This window comes from Dermacentor andersoni, chromosome 4 (genome assembly GCF_023375885.2).
Source record: "Dermacentor andersoni chromosome 4, qqDerAnde1_hic_scaffold, whole genome shotgun sequence".
NCBI classification, from domain to species: domain Eukaryota; kingdom Metazoa; phylum Arthropoda; class Arachnida; order Ixodida; family Ixodidae; genus Dermacentor; species Dermacentor andersoni.
This window is the reverse complement of record NC_092817.1, coordinates 2,620,792-2,637,150: the sequence shown is the minus strand read 5'-3', so window position 1 is coordinate 2,637,150 and position 16,359 is coordinate 2,620,792. Positions and strand designations below refer to the sequence as shown.

General features: G+C 51.6%; 1 protein-coding gene across 2 annotated transcripts in view; it reads right to left on the bottom strand.

Moving 5' to 3' along the window:
• Window positions 1-16,359, bottom strand: part of LOC126535883 (fat-like cadherin-related tumor suppressor homolog) — a 517,574-nt gene that overhangs the window by 60,130 nt on the left and 441,085 nt on the right. The gene's annotated exons all lie outside the window — the stretch shown is intronic.

Below are 16,359 nucleotides of genomic sequence, written 5' to 3'. Positions count from 1 at the left end.
GAGAGGAAGCGCTAGGAATGCATGGGGCTAATAACATGTAGGACCACATCTCTCAGAAAACCTAGGACTGTGTCTGTGTTAAAAAGCGGTTCTGGGCCGAGGAACATTACTGGATGGAGAGGGATGTGCTGTCTGTAAGCTAAGGAAAAATGTTTCGTTCTTTCAAATTCGGCTTCGCGACACTCCAGAAGGACGTGGAGCACGGTCAGCCTCTCCCCGCATCTACCACAGGTTGGAGGCTCACTTCCGGTTAGTAGAAAATTATGGGTGCCAAACGTGTGTCCTATTCTGAGCCGACAGAATAGGTCATCTGTTCGGCGCGATTTTGTAGTAGAGGGCCAGAATCCTAACTGTGGTTTTATCAGGTGGAGCTTATTATTCGTTTCCGCGTCCCACATGCGTTGCCAGTGGTCCCGCAATCTCCTTCGCAAGAAAGGCCTCAGATCTGTGACAGGCACCGCAGCGGTAGGGTTAATAGTTTGCGATGCGATTGACGTGGCCATCTCGTCCGCCAGAACATTACCCTCAATGCTCCTGTGGCCGGGCACCCAGCATATAATGATACGCTGGTTAGATATGTACGCTTTACACAAGACGGTGTAGAGTTCACTAAGTACAGGATTTTTGTGTGTATAGACTGTGTGGGGATGCGCGACCCTCGCGCCTCCCCTGATGTTTTCCCGCATAGCGCATCCCCTGATATGCTGTTTTTCCCGCACGGCTCGCGTGGCCTGGCGCCCGCGGCGCTCGGAGTGGTACAAGCGCGGTGCGAGAGATGGCGCGACGGTCGCGCCGCGGCGGGGTTACTCGGGCGCCGAGGGACAAGAGGCTGTCTCTTTCCCGGCGGGTCGGCGCGCGGCGGAGGACGTCTCCCGCGAGCGCGCGGCGACCGATGCATCTGCGAGACCGCCTCGCGTGGCCGCCTTGGAACGCGCCACGATTCGCGTGACTGTACACGCGAACGACCAGGCGTTGGGATCCAGCATGGAGCGAACATATTCGCTCGCGAGGACGCGGTGAGTCGGACTTCTAGATTTGTCGCGCGCCTATCGGCATGTTTTGGGGATATGAACTCGGCTAGCAGGCATTGATCTATGAAAGGTGCAATAAATGCCCTTGTGACTGTTTGCACTACTGTGTTGTCGTTCCTTTGTCCCAAGAGTACGGAGAAGAACCACCCGTTTCTCCCACATCTGGCTGCCCAACGTGGACCTCTTGGGGCATCGGACGATAGAGTTAAACAGTTTTGCTTCGTTCGAGAGCTTTGTTTGAACCGAAGCGTAGGCCTAGCGTGGATTTTGATCGCTAGCGTCGGCGGCGTGCTTTCTTGAGAGAGGCGACGGTGGCGGTAGTGTGTTTGGACTTGTCAACATGCTAAGCCTTTTCGCAAGTGTTTTTTTTTTAATGACATTCGTCAGTACGAGAGCCACGTGGTCTGCATCCTGGGAGAGCGAGGCTGAGTGCCCGCGGAGCAGTGGCAAGCGAGTGAGTACGGAAGCCTCGTGGGTGGTCCGAATTTCTTATGTAAATAGCTTCTTCTATCTCTTTGACTCGGATGAAGTCGCGGCTCTGGGAGCCGGGTGGCCGCGGGCCACGGGTGCCACGACGGGCTGACTGGTATTGCGGCCTGGCACCGGGCGCTCCGACACCGTCTGGGACGGTGGGCGCCGTCAACTCGGATGCTGTGTGCACCGAGCGGAGTAGGACCACCTCACAGAGCTAACGTCTCCTCGCGGCTGCCTGTTTTGCGCTCATTTTGAGTGTTGTTTTTGGATGCCGGTTGTTGTCAGGGTAGCGACGCTTTAGGCCTAAGGCTTTACGAAGCTGCCTGTCGCACGTGGAGGGACACAACCTGGTGGACCGTGGCGTTGAGGCGTTGCAATTTGCTTCCCTCATTCTAGTTAGCCTCGCACAAATTGAAATTACTCGTTCGCCTCAAGAAAGCGAGCTTCGTTCACGTGAACTTAGCATCTGAGTAGCTGCCCGATCTTTTGCTAGCCGAGTTGAACATCGTACCACGTGGGCGATGCGCATGCAGAATTCCTCTCCCTTGCACTACTTTAGTGTTTGCCGAGTGTTTTGAGTGTACGCAGCGTGATTGGAGTCGCCCCTGGCTTGCTGTCACCTGCACATCGTCTGCGCTGCTGCCCCGGACTACGATCGAGTCACCCCGGGCGATGGAGATGCTGTGGCCAGTTCGGCGCAGCGACTTCGGCGGCCTCCTGCATCCAGCTCACAACCCTCGGCGGCGGACAAAGGAGCCAGCGGTCACCGACAGCTACGGCGGCTCTTGCCAGCAGGGCGCGTCGGCGCGAGCGACGCTTGCTCGTACCGACTACTGCGTCGTCGTCTCCGGAGTCCTGGCCTGGGATCGTGCCGTCGAGTCGCAAAGCTGCTGCTGTGACCGGCGGACGCCAGCGGTGTACCCAAGGACAGTCGGCTCGCATGTTATGGACAGCGTGTGGACATTTCCCCGGCGCGGCCACTGTTGCATGTACCACCTTGTTCGCGAAGCACGTGTTGATGTTAGACCGTGTCACATGTTTCGCCGGAATAAGAAGTGATTTAAGGTTGGGGGGATGTGGGGATGCGCGACCCTCGCGCCTCCCCTGATGTTTTCCCGCATAGCGCATCCCCTGATATGCTGTTTTTCCCGCACGGCTCGCGTGGCCTGGCGCCCGCGGCGCTCGGAGTGGTACAAGCGCGGTGCGAGAGATGGCGCGACGGTCGCGCCGCGGCGGGGTTACTCGGGCGCCGAGGGACAAGAGGCTGTCTCTTTCCCGGCGGGTCGGCGCGCGGCGGAGGACGTCTCCCGCGAGCGCGCGGCGACCGATGCATCTGCGAGACCGCCTCGCGTGGCCGCCTTGGAACGCGCCACGATTCGCGTGACTGTACACGCGAACGACCAGGCGTTGGGATCCAGCATGGAGCGAACATATTCGCTCGCGAGGACGCGGTGAGTCGGACTTCTAGATTTGTCGCGCGCCTATCGGCATGTTTTGGGGATATGAACTCGGCTAGCAGGCATTGATCTATGAAAGGTGCAATAAATGCCCTTGTGACTGTTTGCACTACTGTGTTGTCGTTCCTTTGTCCCAAGAGTACGGAGAAGAACCACCCGTTTCTCCCACAACTGACATCAAGGCCTTCACGACGCTTAGGGAGTCTGTATAGATCGCTGCTTTTGAAAGTTTTGATCTTCTTATATGTTTCACGGCAGAGAGTAATGCGTAGGCCTCGGCCGTAAAGATGCTTGTTTCGGGATGCAGTACGTCGGATTGTGAGAAGGATGGGCCGACTGCTGCATAGGATACCCCGGCATTTGACTTCGAAGCGTCTGTGTAGAAATCTGCACAGGAGTGCTTGTGCTGTAGTTCTAGGAAATGCATTCTGATTTCAGCCTCAGGAGCGTGCTTTGTGACTTTTATAAAGGATATGTCACATTGTATCACCTGCCACTCCCAGGGAGGTAAGAGCTTGATTGTGTGCATTAGGCGATGCTCGAGGAGTGGGACATGCATTTCATTGCTAAGCTCCTTCACACGCAGCGGAAAAGGCTGTCTTATGGAGGGACGGTTGCTGAAAAGTGTAGCGCACGTCATATCGGTAACGGTATCAAAACATGGATGTTCAGGATTAGAGCGTACTTTAAGGAAATATGTAAAGCTGTTGTATGATCTCTGTAGGTGGAGAGACCATTCATTCGATTCGGCATATAAGCTTTCAATTGGGCTTGTTCTGAAAGCGCCCGTGGCTAAACGGATGCCTAGATGGTGAACCGGGTCTAGCATCTTTAGCGCGCTTGGGGCGGCAGAGTTATATACCACGGCACCATAATCTAATCGTGACCGGATGAGGCTCTTATACAGATTCATTAGGCACTTCCTGTCACTACCCCACGTAGTCTGGGATAGAAGTTTCATTAGGTTCATTGTTTTCAGACACTTTTCTTTGAGTTGTTTAATGTGTGGGACGAAAGTGAGTCTATTGTCGAAAATAATACCTAGAAATTTGTGCTCTTTGTTTACAGGAATCTGTTGTCCACACATTTGTAAGCAAGGATCCGGAACTAGGCCTCTCTTCCTTGTAAACAGCACACAAGAACTTTTTTGAGGATTGATTTTAAAACCATTTTTCTCTGCCCACCCTGGCACCTTGTTCAAGCCATGCTGTACCTGTCTCTCGCATACTGCGAGGTTACAGGATTTGAAGCCTATTTGAATGTCGTCCACATAGACGGAATACAATATGGCTGGTGGTAAGGACGCACGAAGCGTTGTCATTTTAACAATAAAAAGTGTGCAACTGAGCACGCCTCCCTGGGGTACACCAGTTTCTTGTGTAAAAGGACGTGACAGCACATTGCCGACTTTCACCCGGAAGGTACGACTGGACAAGTAGCTTTTTATTACGTTTAGCATGTTACCATGAATGCCCATTTCTGACAAATCTCTCAAGATTCCGTAGCGCCAGGTCGTACCGTACGCCTTCTCCATATCGAGGAATATCGATACGAAGAACTGTTTGTGTACAAGCGCGTCACGAATATGTCCTTCAATACGTACAAGATGGTCGGTTGTGCAGCGCCCTTCTCGGAAGCCACACTGAAAGGGATCAAGCATTTTGTTTTGTTCAAGAAAATGGATGAGTCGCCGATTTATCATTTTTTCAAATACCTTACACATGCAGCTTGTGAGGGCTATCGGGCGGTAACTTGCCACTGAAGAAGGGTCTTTTCCTTCTTTCAAAACAGGGACCACAATGGCTTCTTTCCATGCCGTTGGAAGGTACCCTGCGTCCCAGATAGTGTTGAAAAGTGTAAGTAGTGTTACTTGCGTGTCATTGTGTAAGTTTTTGAGCATTTCATACATGATTCTATCGGATCCCGGTGCAGAGCTCTTGCATGCGCTCAAGGCAGCTTTCAACTCAGCAGCACTAAAAGGGCAATTGTACGGTTCATTCTGTCGGCATTTATTGACGAGTGGCTTGCATTCTTCTATTTGTTTATATTTTAGGAAGGATTGCGAATAATGTTTTGAGCTTGATACACTCTCAAAGTGCTCCCCAAGTGAGTCGGCCTGATCTTTCAGTGTACCGCCCTGTGTATTTACTAGAGGGAGTGAATAAGTTTGTCGTCCTTTTATCCTGTTAACCCTGTTCCAGACTTTCCCCTCCTCAGTATAAGAGTTGATACCCGATAAAAACTTCTGCCAGCTCTCTCTTCTGGCCTGTCGGCGCGTTCTCCTTCCTTCAGATTTTGCTTTTTTAAAGTTAATAAGATTCTCCGCAGTGGGAGAGGTGCGTAGCAACCCCCACGCTTTGTTTTGTTTCTTACGGGCGGTCCTACACTCGTCGTTCCACCACGGGACGCGCCGTTTGCATGCGAAACCACTTACTTCAGATATGCATTTAGACGCGGCATCTATAATGAAGGCTGTAAAATACTGAACGGCAGCATCAATTTCTAAAGAGGACATGTCATCCCATGAGATCCTGGTGAGAGTTCGGAATTTCTCCCAGTCGGCTGTATCGATTTTCCACCTGGGAGCGTGTGGTAGACATTCGTGTTCTTTATATGTTCTTAGAAGTATAGGGAAGTGGTCGCTTCCGTAAGGATTGTCGTTTACTTCCCATTCAAGTTCAGACAGTAGTGACGGGGAGACTAGGCTAAGATCTATTGAAGAAAATGTTTTGTTTGCGAGAGAATAGTATGTCGCTTCCTTCTTATTCAGAAGACAAGCACCAGAAGAGAAAAGGAACTGTTCAACGAGACGACCTCGCGCGTCTGTACGAGAGTCGCCCCACAGGCAGCTGTGCGCATTGAAATCGCCAAGAACAACATAAGGTTCTGGCAATTCGTCTATAAATGACTGGAATTCATGTTTGTTTAATTTGTAGTGTGGGGGTACGTAAAGCGAGCTAATGGTGATGAGTTTGTTTAGGAGGACAGCTCGAACTGCCACTGCTTCAAGAGGCGTTTGGAGCTGTAAATGTTGACACGCAATGCTTTTGTGGATAACTATAGCTACACCTCCCGATGATGCGATAGCATCATCGCGATCTTTGCGAAAAGTTATATACTGTCGGAGAAAGTTTGTGTGTTTTGATTTTAGGTGTGTTTCCTGTAAACACAGCACTTTTGGATTGTGTTTGTGTATGAGTTCTTGTACGTCATCAAGGTTTCTAAGGAGACCTCTGACGTTCCATTGTATGATTTGTGTATCCATATTTAATGTAAATTAGTGCTGTGTCTACGGAAACGGAAAGATGCCTTAGATTACAGAGCCCTTTCGAGGCCCTGTAACGGGGGTTCTGCCCTTTCTGGAGCGTTCGAGGGAGCCTCGCCGCTCCTTAGGCGCTTGGTGCGCCTTGAGAATAGGTGTAGTGTCCATTGCCTCTTGTGAGGCGCCGGACACGTGCTCTTGCGAGCGACATGTTTCCCGAGAGAGTCCCGCCTTGGAGGGCAAGACCCCTGCGCCCACCAGCCCGGAGGTCAATGGGGCTCCCTGAGGGATTTGGCTGCGCCGGCTGTTGCCAGCGCTGGAAGGGGCCGGGGAGCTTGAGGCAGCCTCGGCTGCGCCCACCTTCGGGGTCGATGGCCCCGTCTGCTGTGTTGGCGTAGCAGCGTCAGCTGCAGCCGCCGGGGGGGCGGATGGCGTCACTGCCGCCTCACTGGGTGTGGGTCGGACAGCCGCCGGAGACCGTTGTGGCGCTGCCCCCTGACGCGCCACATCGGCAAAGGTGTGCTTTGGCAGGAAGGATACCCGCCTGCGTGCTTCTTTGAAACTTATGTTTTCTTTTACTTTGATTGTTACAATCTCTTTCTCTTTTTTCCAAGATGGGCACGACCGCGAGTACGCGGCGTGCTCCCCATCACAGTTCACACAGTGGAGAGTGTTTTCACACGATTCAGCGGAGTGCTCATGAGCACTGCATTTTGCACAGGTTAGGCGGCCGCGGCAGTTCGATGAGCTGTGGCCAAATCGCTGGCATTTAAAACATCTCAGAGGGTTTGGGACATATGGTCTGACCCGGAGCTTCACATATCCTGTCTCAATACTCTCAGGGAGTACACTTGAACCAAAGGTGAGAATTAGATGTTTTGTTTTTATCTCTTTTCCATCGCGCCTTAGCAGAATTCTCTTAACATTGATTACGTTTTCATGGCTCCAGCCTTCTAATAGTTCAGCGTCCGTAAGTTCCATCAGGTCATCATCCGAAACTACACCACGGGTGGTGTTCATCGTGCAGTGCGGGGTAACTGTGACTGGGACATCTCCAAATGATAGAAGGTTAGGCAGTTTCTCGTGTTGTTTTTTGTCGCGGAGCTCCAAAAGGAGATCACCGCTAGCCATCTTTGATGCTTTATATCCTGGTCCAAATGCCTGAGTTAAAGTTTTTGAGACAACAAAAGGTGAGATTGTTCGAGCTTGTTTTCCTTGTTTTTCAGAATGGATTACATGGAATCGCGGGAAAGTTTCTTTTTGGCGTCCAAAAAATTCAAAGATTTCTTCGGTGCGCCCCCTTTTCAGTGAGCGATCAGATAGTGGAGGGAAAGAACTAGCCATAAGTGGGAGTGTATTTTTCGGCAGTAGCGCCAGCCACCCACCATGGAGCCCAACAAGGGGACGCTGCAGGGCCTGTAAAACAGGGCCTACAAGCGCCAGCTGTACGCTACCGCTATAACCAAATATGATATAACCAAGTTTGGCTACTCACACAAGGTTAACCCTTGCTGCCAGGAAGGTCGGAAGTAATAAAGAAATGAGAAGAAGACAGGAAAGGTGGAAAGTAAGGAGAAGACGAAGGTTGTAGGGAGAGAGAGACAGGAAAAGGCAACTACCGATTTCCCCCGGGTGGGTCAGTCCGGGGGTGCCGTCTATGCGAAGCAGAGGCCAAAGGGGTGTGTTGCCTCCGCCGGGGGGCCTTAAAGGTCCAAACACCCGGCATCAGCTCAACCCCCAGGATCCCCCTTTCCCCAGACACGGCTAAGCCGCGCACGGCTACACGCGGGAGGGTCCAACCCTCGTGTGCTCGGGTACGTGGTGTCGCAACACACCAAACGCCTGCTTGCGCAGACGCCCCTGCGGGGGGTAAACTGGGTGATGAAGGACAGTTGGTTCTGCTGTACTGGAGGAAGTTTTTGGCGGCATTGGAAGAAGGCGTAGGAAATAAGTTTGTGGTTGGTGTAGATGGTGCAGTGTTGTGCCTCGAGGACGCAGTGAAAGTGCTGGGCCGCTTCGTAGATGGCAAGAAGCTCTCTGTAGTAGGCTGGCCAGGTCGTCTCCACAGGGGCTGAAGTTGCATCGGCGATGCTGCCAAAGGACGAGGCCGTCTTAGGTCTGGAAAGTTTCTTGGAAAAGAACGCCAATGGGCACCACTTTTTGTCCACATGCTGCACAAAGGAGGCTCCAACGGTGGTGCTAAAGGCATCAGTGAAGAGCCCCAAGGGAGCCTCTGGCTTGGGATGAGAGAGCAGAGTGGCGCTGCAGAGAGCAGTATTGCAGTCTTTGAACGCTTGTGTTAAAGGTCGTGTCCAAGTGACAGATTGGTTGCCTCGTAAGCCAGCCACCACGTTGTGGAGAGGGGACTGACATGTGACTGCTTAGGCATGAAGCACCTGTAAAAGTTGAGCATGCCAAGGAAACAGCGAAGGTCTTTTGCTGTGGTAGGCCGAGCGTAGTTTTTAAGGTTGAGAATGTGGTCAGGCAAGGGTCTAGTCCCTTCTGAAGAGATTTGATGGCCAAGGATGGTGACGGGGGCACCGAGCGTGCTCTTGTGGATGTTGATGAGTAAGCCGTTGTTGTCGAGATGCTGGAAAAGTTGCTGAAGGTGCTGGTAGCGGTCCTCTTCGTTGGAAGAGAAGACTAGAATGTTGTCTAGGTAGACAAAGTAAAAGTGTAAGTCGCGGACAACATCATCGATGAAGCGTTGGAAGGTTTGTCCCATATTGTGGAGGCCGAAACTCATATAAGAGAATTCAAATAAGCCAAAGGGGGGGATGATTGCGGACTTCGGGACGTCCTCTGGGTTGATAGGAATTTGCGTGTAGGCCTTTACGAGGTCACCAACTGATAAAATGGTGCTGCTACGTAAGTGGTGGGCAAAATCCTGTATGTGACAGAAGGGGTACCTGTCGGGGATGGTGCAGGTGTTGAGGGTGCGATAATCTCCACTGGGTCACCAGCCATCGGTCTTCTTTGGCACCAGATGAAGCAGTGAGGCGTAAGGTCCCTCCGAACCCGCAGGCAATTCCTTCGTGGAGCATGGCTTCAAACTTGGCTTGGACGATTCACAGGCGGTCCAGAGCTGGATGACGGGTGCATCAGAAGCCCAGCGGGCCGGGAGTACTACGGCTGTAGAAGGAGGTTGTTTGGTGGACCTCTCGAGGGCGCCTGCTAGGTCGAGTCAGGTTGGGAAATTCTGCAAGGAGGGCATGGTACAGCGATTGATTTTGGACGGCAAACACCTTAACGCTGGGCTGCTGGGTGCTCGTACACTGGCCCGGCAAGAAGAGACCTGTTCAGGCATCAATAAGTCGGTCATGTTGGCAGTCTGGTAGGAGATTGTAGTAAGTCAAGAAGCTGGACCCGATGATTGGCTCTGCAACGTCGGCAATGACGAAATTCCATGGAAATGCGCGTTGTAGATTTTTGAGGTCGATGTTAAGGCGGAGCGACCCATAGGTCTTAACGCTTGAGTGATTCGCTGCACTTAGCTCAAGGGACATTCAAGGGCGTTTTGTTGTGCAGGAAGGCTTGTGGAAAGCAGCAGATGAAGGAACGGCAGTCGATGAGGAACTGCCGCTTAGTGACTTGGTCGGTGACAAAAACGCGACGGCTTCCGAATTGGCAGCTCGCGGCCGTCTCCACAGGCTGCCATTGAAGTCTCCCTGACATTCGGCTGAACAAGGTGGTTGACATTTCCGGGCTTTGTCACCAAAGTGACGATGGTAGTAGCAGTAGTGGCTTTAGGAGAAGTTGCGGGGACCGCCTGCGGGCGTTGATCCAGGTGCTTCTGAATCAAGTTCAGCTGACAGGTGATGTCACTGATAGGGTGCCCGAGCTCGAGAGTTGGCTGTGGGGAACCGATGGCATGGACGGTGAGTGGTAGCGATGGTAGAGAGACTCTGACGACTCGGTCCGTCATCTGGGCAAGCTGGTCCAGCGGTACATTCGGCTGAACCTGGAGGATGGCCAGTGCATGTGATGGTAGGTGCTGAAGCCAGATGGTTAGGAGGAGGGAGTTGCCTGCATGTTGTCTGCATGTTGCCTGCGAGGGCACGCATATGGCGCAGGAAGTGCCATGGCGTGCGGTCACCAAGCTCTTCATGCTGAAGTAGTTGACGCTCTTTCTGGTCTTCAGAGGGTGAAAGCCATCAGATCAGTTCTCTCTTCAGGTGCAGGTAACAATCGTCAGCCAGAGGACTTGCAAGTATGTCGCGAAGCTCAGTCGCGTAGCGAGAGTACAGATGGACGATCCTGGGTGATACGTACCAGGGAAAACTGCGCCTCTACTTGTGCAAACCACACTTCCGGTGAGTCTTGATATGAAGTGGTGTGCCACACGTGTCAAACATGATTCGTTCTTTTTATGTTACGTCATAGGCAAGCAGCCTATATATCTAGTTCGCTGTCGCTGAAATAAAACAGTGCGGTACGTGCTCTTGGATCGTCTCCGTCACTCTGCCACCCGCTACAACAGTGGCGACAAGGGTGACCACCCCGCGGAGCCCCCGCCACGAACAGTGGCATCTCGGTAGCGCTGGGAGTCCTGCTGGGTACTGAAAGTAATCGAGTCTACGGAGCATCGGCGGTCATGGCCCTGGCTACGAACCTCGGTACCCCAAGTTTCGTCGAAAATCAAGATAAGTGGGATATTTACTTGACTCGACTGGAGGCATTTTTTGAAGCAAATGATATTAAGACAGATGATAAGAACAGGGCGCTCTTGGTTTCGACACTGTCAACGAAGACGGTAGGCGTTCTTGCTGGACAGTGCGCCCCCCAGAAAGTACACGCCCTGAGTTACAAGGACGCACTTACCATCCTAAATAACCACTATGCGCCGAAGACTAATGAGGTTGCCGCAAGTTACAAGTTCTTTACAAGGGATCAGGCTGCAAGCGAATCTGTCCGGGACTATGTTGTTGAGCTACGCAAGCTTGCGGATAATTGTCACTTCGGCACCAGTATGGAACGTATGTTACGGGACCGCATTGTTTGTGGCATCCGAAATCGGGCGGTGCAGCAGATGCTGCTTGAAAAAACTGAGCTCACACTTGCCCAAGCTGAAACGATTGCCATAGCGGCAGAGACAGCCGCACTGGAAGTAAGCACCACGACTAGACCTGATAATGAGGCAACGGTGTGCACTGTAGCGAGTAAATCGCGCTAATATCAGACCTTCACCAAAGATAAGCAAAGCCATACTGAGTGCGCGTGCTGCGGCAACTACGATCACGAAGCAAGCGACTGTCCGCACAGAAAGGAGCAGTGTTTTCGCTGTTGGAAGACTGGTCATTTCGCAAGAAAATGCCGCTCCCAGTCGGGGCTCCGGGCTGGTCGTAGGTGCGACGGCATCGCTAACGCAGTTCATTATGAGAGCGCTGTATCCGAAACGGAGGAAGGCGATATTTCATCAGTCTTCACATTGCAGGAATCACGGGAAAAGAAATCTTTGCTCCAGGCGTTCCGCAGAGTTATCCGCTGGGGTGGCGTGCCCTTGAACATGATTATTGACACGGGATCACCGTTTTCTATCATTCCGCAGGAGGTGTATATAAAGCACCGTCTGAGTTGGCCACGCTTATCGAAATGCAAACACACGCTCAACTGTTACTTGGGCAAGCTACCCATTGTCGGTGAACTGCACCTTGAAGCCCATTTTGCGGGGAAGACTGTACCTGCCACACTGATAGTTACAGGCTGCTCGGGTCCCAGCCTTTGCGGAAGGGACTTAATCCAACCAAGCGTTCTCGCTTTTGCCATCCGGTTTTCTCGCTGCGGTTCAATCGACGTCAGCAGATCCCGACAGCCTCAGGACCGAGTTTCCTGCCCTTTTTGAGCCAGGAGTTGGAAACATTCAGGGGCCACCTGTGAAATTCCACATTCGAGAAGGCGCCCAACCGAAGTTCCACAAGGCGCGGTCAATTCCTTATGCTCTTCGTGAAAAAGTGGAAACTGAGCTGGACCGTTTAGTAGAGCAAGGCATATTAACGCCCATAGCACATTCTGAGTGGGCGGCACCAATCGTACCAGTACTGAAGAAAGACGGTTCCCTTCGCATCTGCGGCGATTTCAAAACCACAATCAATGCTGCGTGCATAACTGAGCAGTACCCTTTACCAAACATTGAAGACATTTTCGCGTCGCTACGTGGAGGATCATTTTTCACAACACTGGACCTTAAGGATGCATATAACCAACTTCCATTGGATGAGGAGGCGAGGAAGTTGGCCGTGATAAACACTCACAAGGGGTTGTTCTGCTATAACCGTCTTCCGTTTGGAGTTGCCTCGGCTCCCGCGATTTTTCAGCGGCGCATGGAAACGGTCCTGGCCGGTCTTCCAGCCGTGCAGGTGTATTTGGACGATGTATTGATAGCGGAACGTCAAGACGATAATGGCTCAGTGCTTCGGGACGTTTTGCGCAGGCTTCAAGAAAATGGTATCAAGCTAAAGGCCGAAAAATGCCATTTTCGCAAAGACTCAATCGTCTACCTGGGCCATCGCATTGACAAAGACGGCTTGCATCCGCTTGAGAAGAACCTAGCAGCAATACGCGACTCACCACGGCCTACGAATGTGAGCGAACTGCGCTCGTTCTTGGGTCTGTTGACTTATTATCACCGGTTCTTGCCACACATGTCAACAATGCTGGCGCCGTTGTATCTTTTGCTTGAAAAAGAGCATAAATGGCACTGGGGAACGGCGCAGGAAAATTCATATCTCAAGGCTAAACAAACACTTCTGAGTTTGCCTGTTCTGACGTATTTCGATCCCAACCAACCAGTGCGTATTGAATGCGATGAGTCACCTTCGGGTTTAGGTGCCGTAATCTCACACCGAATTGGAAAATTTGAGAAGCCCATTGCCTTCCGTTCACGCACGTTAACACACGCCGAAAAGAATTATTCTCAGCTCGAGAAGGAAGCGCTCGCACTGGTATTCGGAGTAACAAAGTTTCGAGACTACCTGCTGGGCCGCGAGTTTATATTGGTCACGGACCATCAACCACTGGTGGGACTTCTACGAGAAGATCGACCTGTGCCCCCAATGGCGTCGGCACGTATTCAGAGATGGGCTCTGTTTCTAAGCCAATACAGCTACCGCATAGAGTACAAGGCCGGCAAAAAAAACGCCAACGCGGACGCACTCAGCCGCTTGCCCACGCCGATAACAGACGTTTGTCGATCGGGCACCTTACCAGAATACGTGTTGTCTTCAGAGGCCCTTGACAGCTCGTTCGTGCCAGCGGATGCCATACGGGCGCTGACGAACGGAGATGAAAACCTTAGCGTTGTGCAGCACTTTGTACTGAATGGATGGCCTAAACGCTTGTCACCGTGTCACAATCACCTTCAACCTTATTTTTGCAGAAGACTGGAGCTGTCAAGCGTAGAAGGCCTGCTCTACTGGGGTCATCGTATCGTCGTACCCCTCAAAGCGCGAGTCTCCATGCTCGCTGAGCTACATCGGTCACACCAGGGTGCATCTGCGATGAAAAGACTGGCTCGGACGCTGTTCTGGTGGCCTGGGTTGGATGGTGAGATCGAAAGCCTTGCACGTTCGTGCATCTCATGTGTACAAGCTCAGCCAATGCCCCATCGACAGGTTCCTATCTGTTGGCCAGAAACGGGAACCAAATGGTCAAGGCTTCACATTGATTACGCCGGACCGATAGAGGGACGCATGCTGTTGATAGTCGTCGACTCGCATACTAAATGGATTGAGGCACTTCCCGTCAAGTCGGCGACCACAGAAGTCACAATTGCGCGGCTTCGAGAATTGTTTGCGCGTTTCGGCTTGCCGCAAATAGTTGTATCAGATAACGGGCCTCAGTTTGCAAGTCAGCAGTTTTCCCAGTTCATGACTGTCAACAACATAACTCATCTACGTAGTGCACCGTACCACCCATAATCTAATGGTCTCGCAGAGCGTGCGGTCCGCACAATAAAGGATGGCCTTCTTAAGCACTCGATGGTGAACGATCTCGAAACAAAACTAGCGCGAGTGCTCCTAGGCTATCGATGTACCCCACTACCGTGCGGCAAGTCTCCTTCAGAGATGCTGCTGAACTACCAAATTCGTTCGCGCTTGGATACTTGCGTCCCTTCTCTACCTCAATGTTACTCGCAGCCTCCCAGATTCCAGTCCGGCGACCAGGTGTGGTTGCGCAACTTTGGCCAAGGGAAGCGTTGGCATCCAGGCATCGTCAAGAGCATAGAGAGTTCATGCCTTGTAACGGTCGACACTCCAGATGGCCTAGCCAGACGTCACTTCGACCAAATTTTCCGTCGCGTGCCTGTGTCACCCGTGACCCCAAAAGCGGAAGCTCCCGACTCGCTTCAACCCAGCCCGGACAACAAGAATCGGCCCACGTCAACGCCAGAAGCCCGGTGCAGCCTGGCCACTCCAGAAGCAAGTGGCGCTGCACCTGTTCCTTCGACAACACCTCCAACGTCCCTCCCAGCCGAACAGGCTCTCTCTCCCCCAAGTCCGCCGGTCTTACGGAGGCCTACCCGACAACGAAGACCCGTGCAAAGACTGCAGTTTTAAAAGAAAGGGAGAAGTGATATGAAGTGCTGTGCCACACGTGTCAAACATGATTCATTCTTTTTATGTTACGTCATAGGCAAGCAGCCTATATATCTAGTTCGCTGTCGCTGAAATAAAACAGTGCAGTACGTGCTCTTGGATCGTCTCCGTCACTCTGCCACCCACTACAACAAGTCTGGCCAAAACGGTGGAAGCTTTACGGCGACACTACAGATGTCCGGGTCAACGATGGCCACAGTGGTAGCAGCGCCTGCACTGACAGCGACTGCAGGAGCGGAGCTTTGAGGGACGTGGCCCGAGTGGGGCTGTGCGGAATCGTTTTGGATGCACTGCTGCTGTTTCTGAAGTTGCTGTTCTTGGTTCTGGATCATCTGTTGCAGGGTCTGCAGTTGATGTTGAAGTTGTTGCACTTGTTGGCGAAGAGCGGCAAGGGCTCCCTGGTTGGCCATAGCGGTGCAGTAGGCACGGTTTCCGGGTCACCAGATGTGGGAAAGCATGGCTTTTTGCTTCCAGTTGAAACACATTACAGAAACTGATCCCCTTTGGTGTGCGCACATGTTTCATCTAGCTTATGTTGGCGATAGTGTTCTTATCTTCACCGGCGCTCAATTTCAGAAGCACCAATGCGGCGCGCAGACGCAGAAGCGGCGCTGCCCCGTTTCGCCACCATTGCATCATATCTGAGGGCTTTGGGGAATGTGTGTAACTAACTCATGCTACACATTGTTTTTCTTTAGTTGTGTTCTTTGATGTTTGTTTTTTTCAATAATAAAAGTTTGTCTTACATGTGCCACCTGTACCTGTCTATGCAGAGTTGGCTGAAATTCACGCGCCGAGCTCTGAACGTTGTCTGAATAAACTAAGGTGCGACCAAATGTGTCCGAATTACCGAGAATATGACTGCATTAAGTAATACATATGCCTGCTGGGACCAGAGGATGAGTCCGAGTTATCTAATTTTCTGTATTAACGAGAGTCAAATTAATGAGGTTTTACTGTATCATATTTGATTACGTCAGTCATACAAATGTGCTCAAACAAAGATGACATGGTCAAAGAATTGAAGATAGTGCATCAGGAGCTGCAACGTCCTTTAGCGTCATCCCAAGTCCCGTAGAACATTACGTTACCGTGCTGGTATCCCTTATACAAAAGGTGTTAGTGAGGCTCTAGCAATAGTATTTGCTAGATATGATCTCTTGGTTGCTCACGGACCAACAAGCAAAATGTGCAACAAGCTTATCAATGTAAAAGACAAGCGATGTGATCAGAATTTTCCTGGTGTTATATATAAGATCCCATGTGGTCACTGCAATAGCGCCTGCATTCGAGAAACAAAAGGTTTGCTTAGAGATTAAAAGAGCAAAGGCAGGATATAAGAAACAATAAACATCAGTGTAACATGATTGTGGACCCCGAGAAGACATATGATCATTGCGTAGTCTAGGATAAAGTATCAATAATTGTCAAAGAAAAGAATCAGGCTGCTTGGCTTCTCCTAGAATCACTCCTGATTTAGACAATGCCTGGTAATCATGACAGGCTAGAAGGAAACATTTGCGGTCCTTGAGACATTTTCT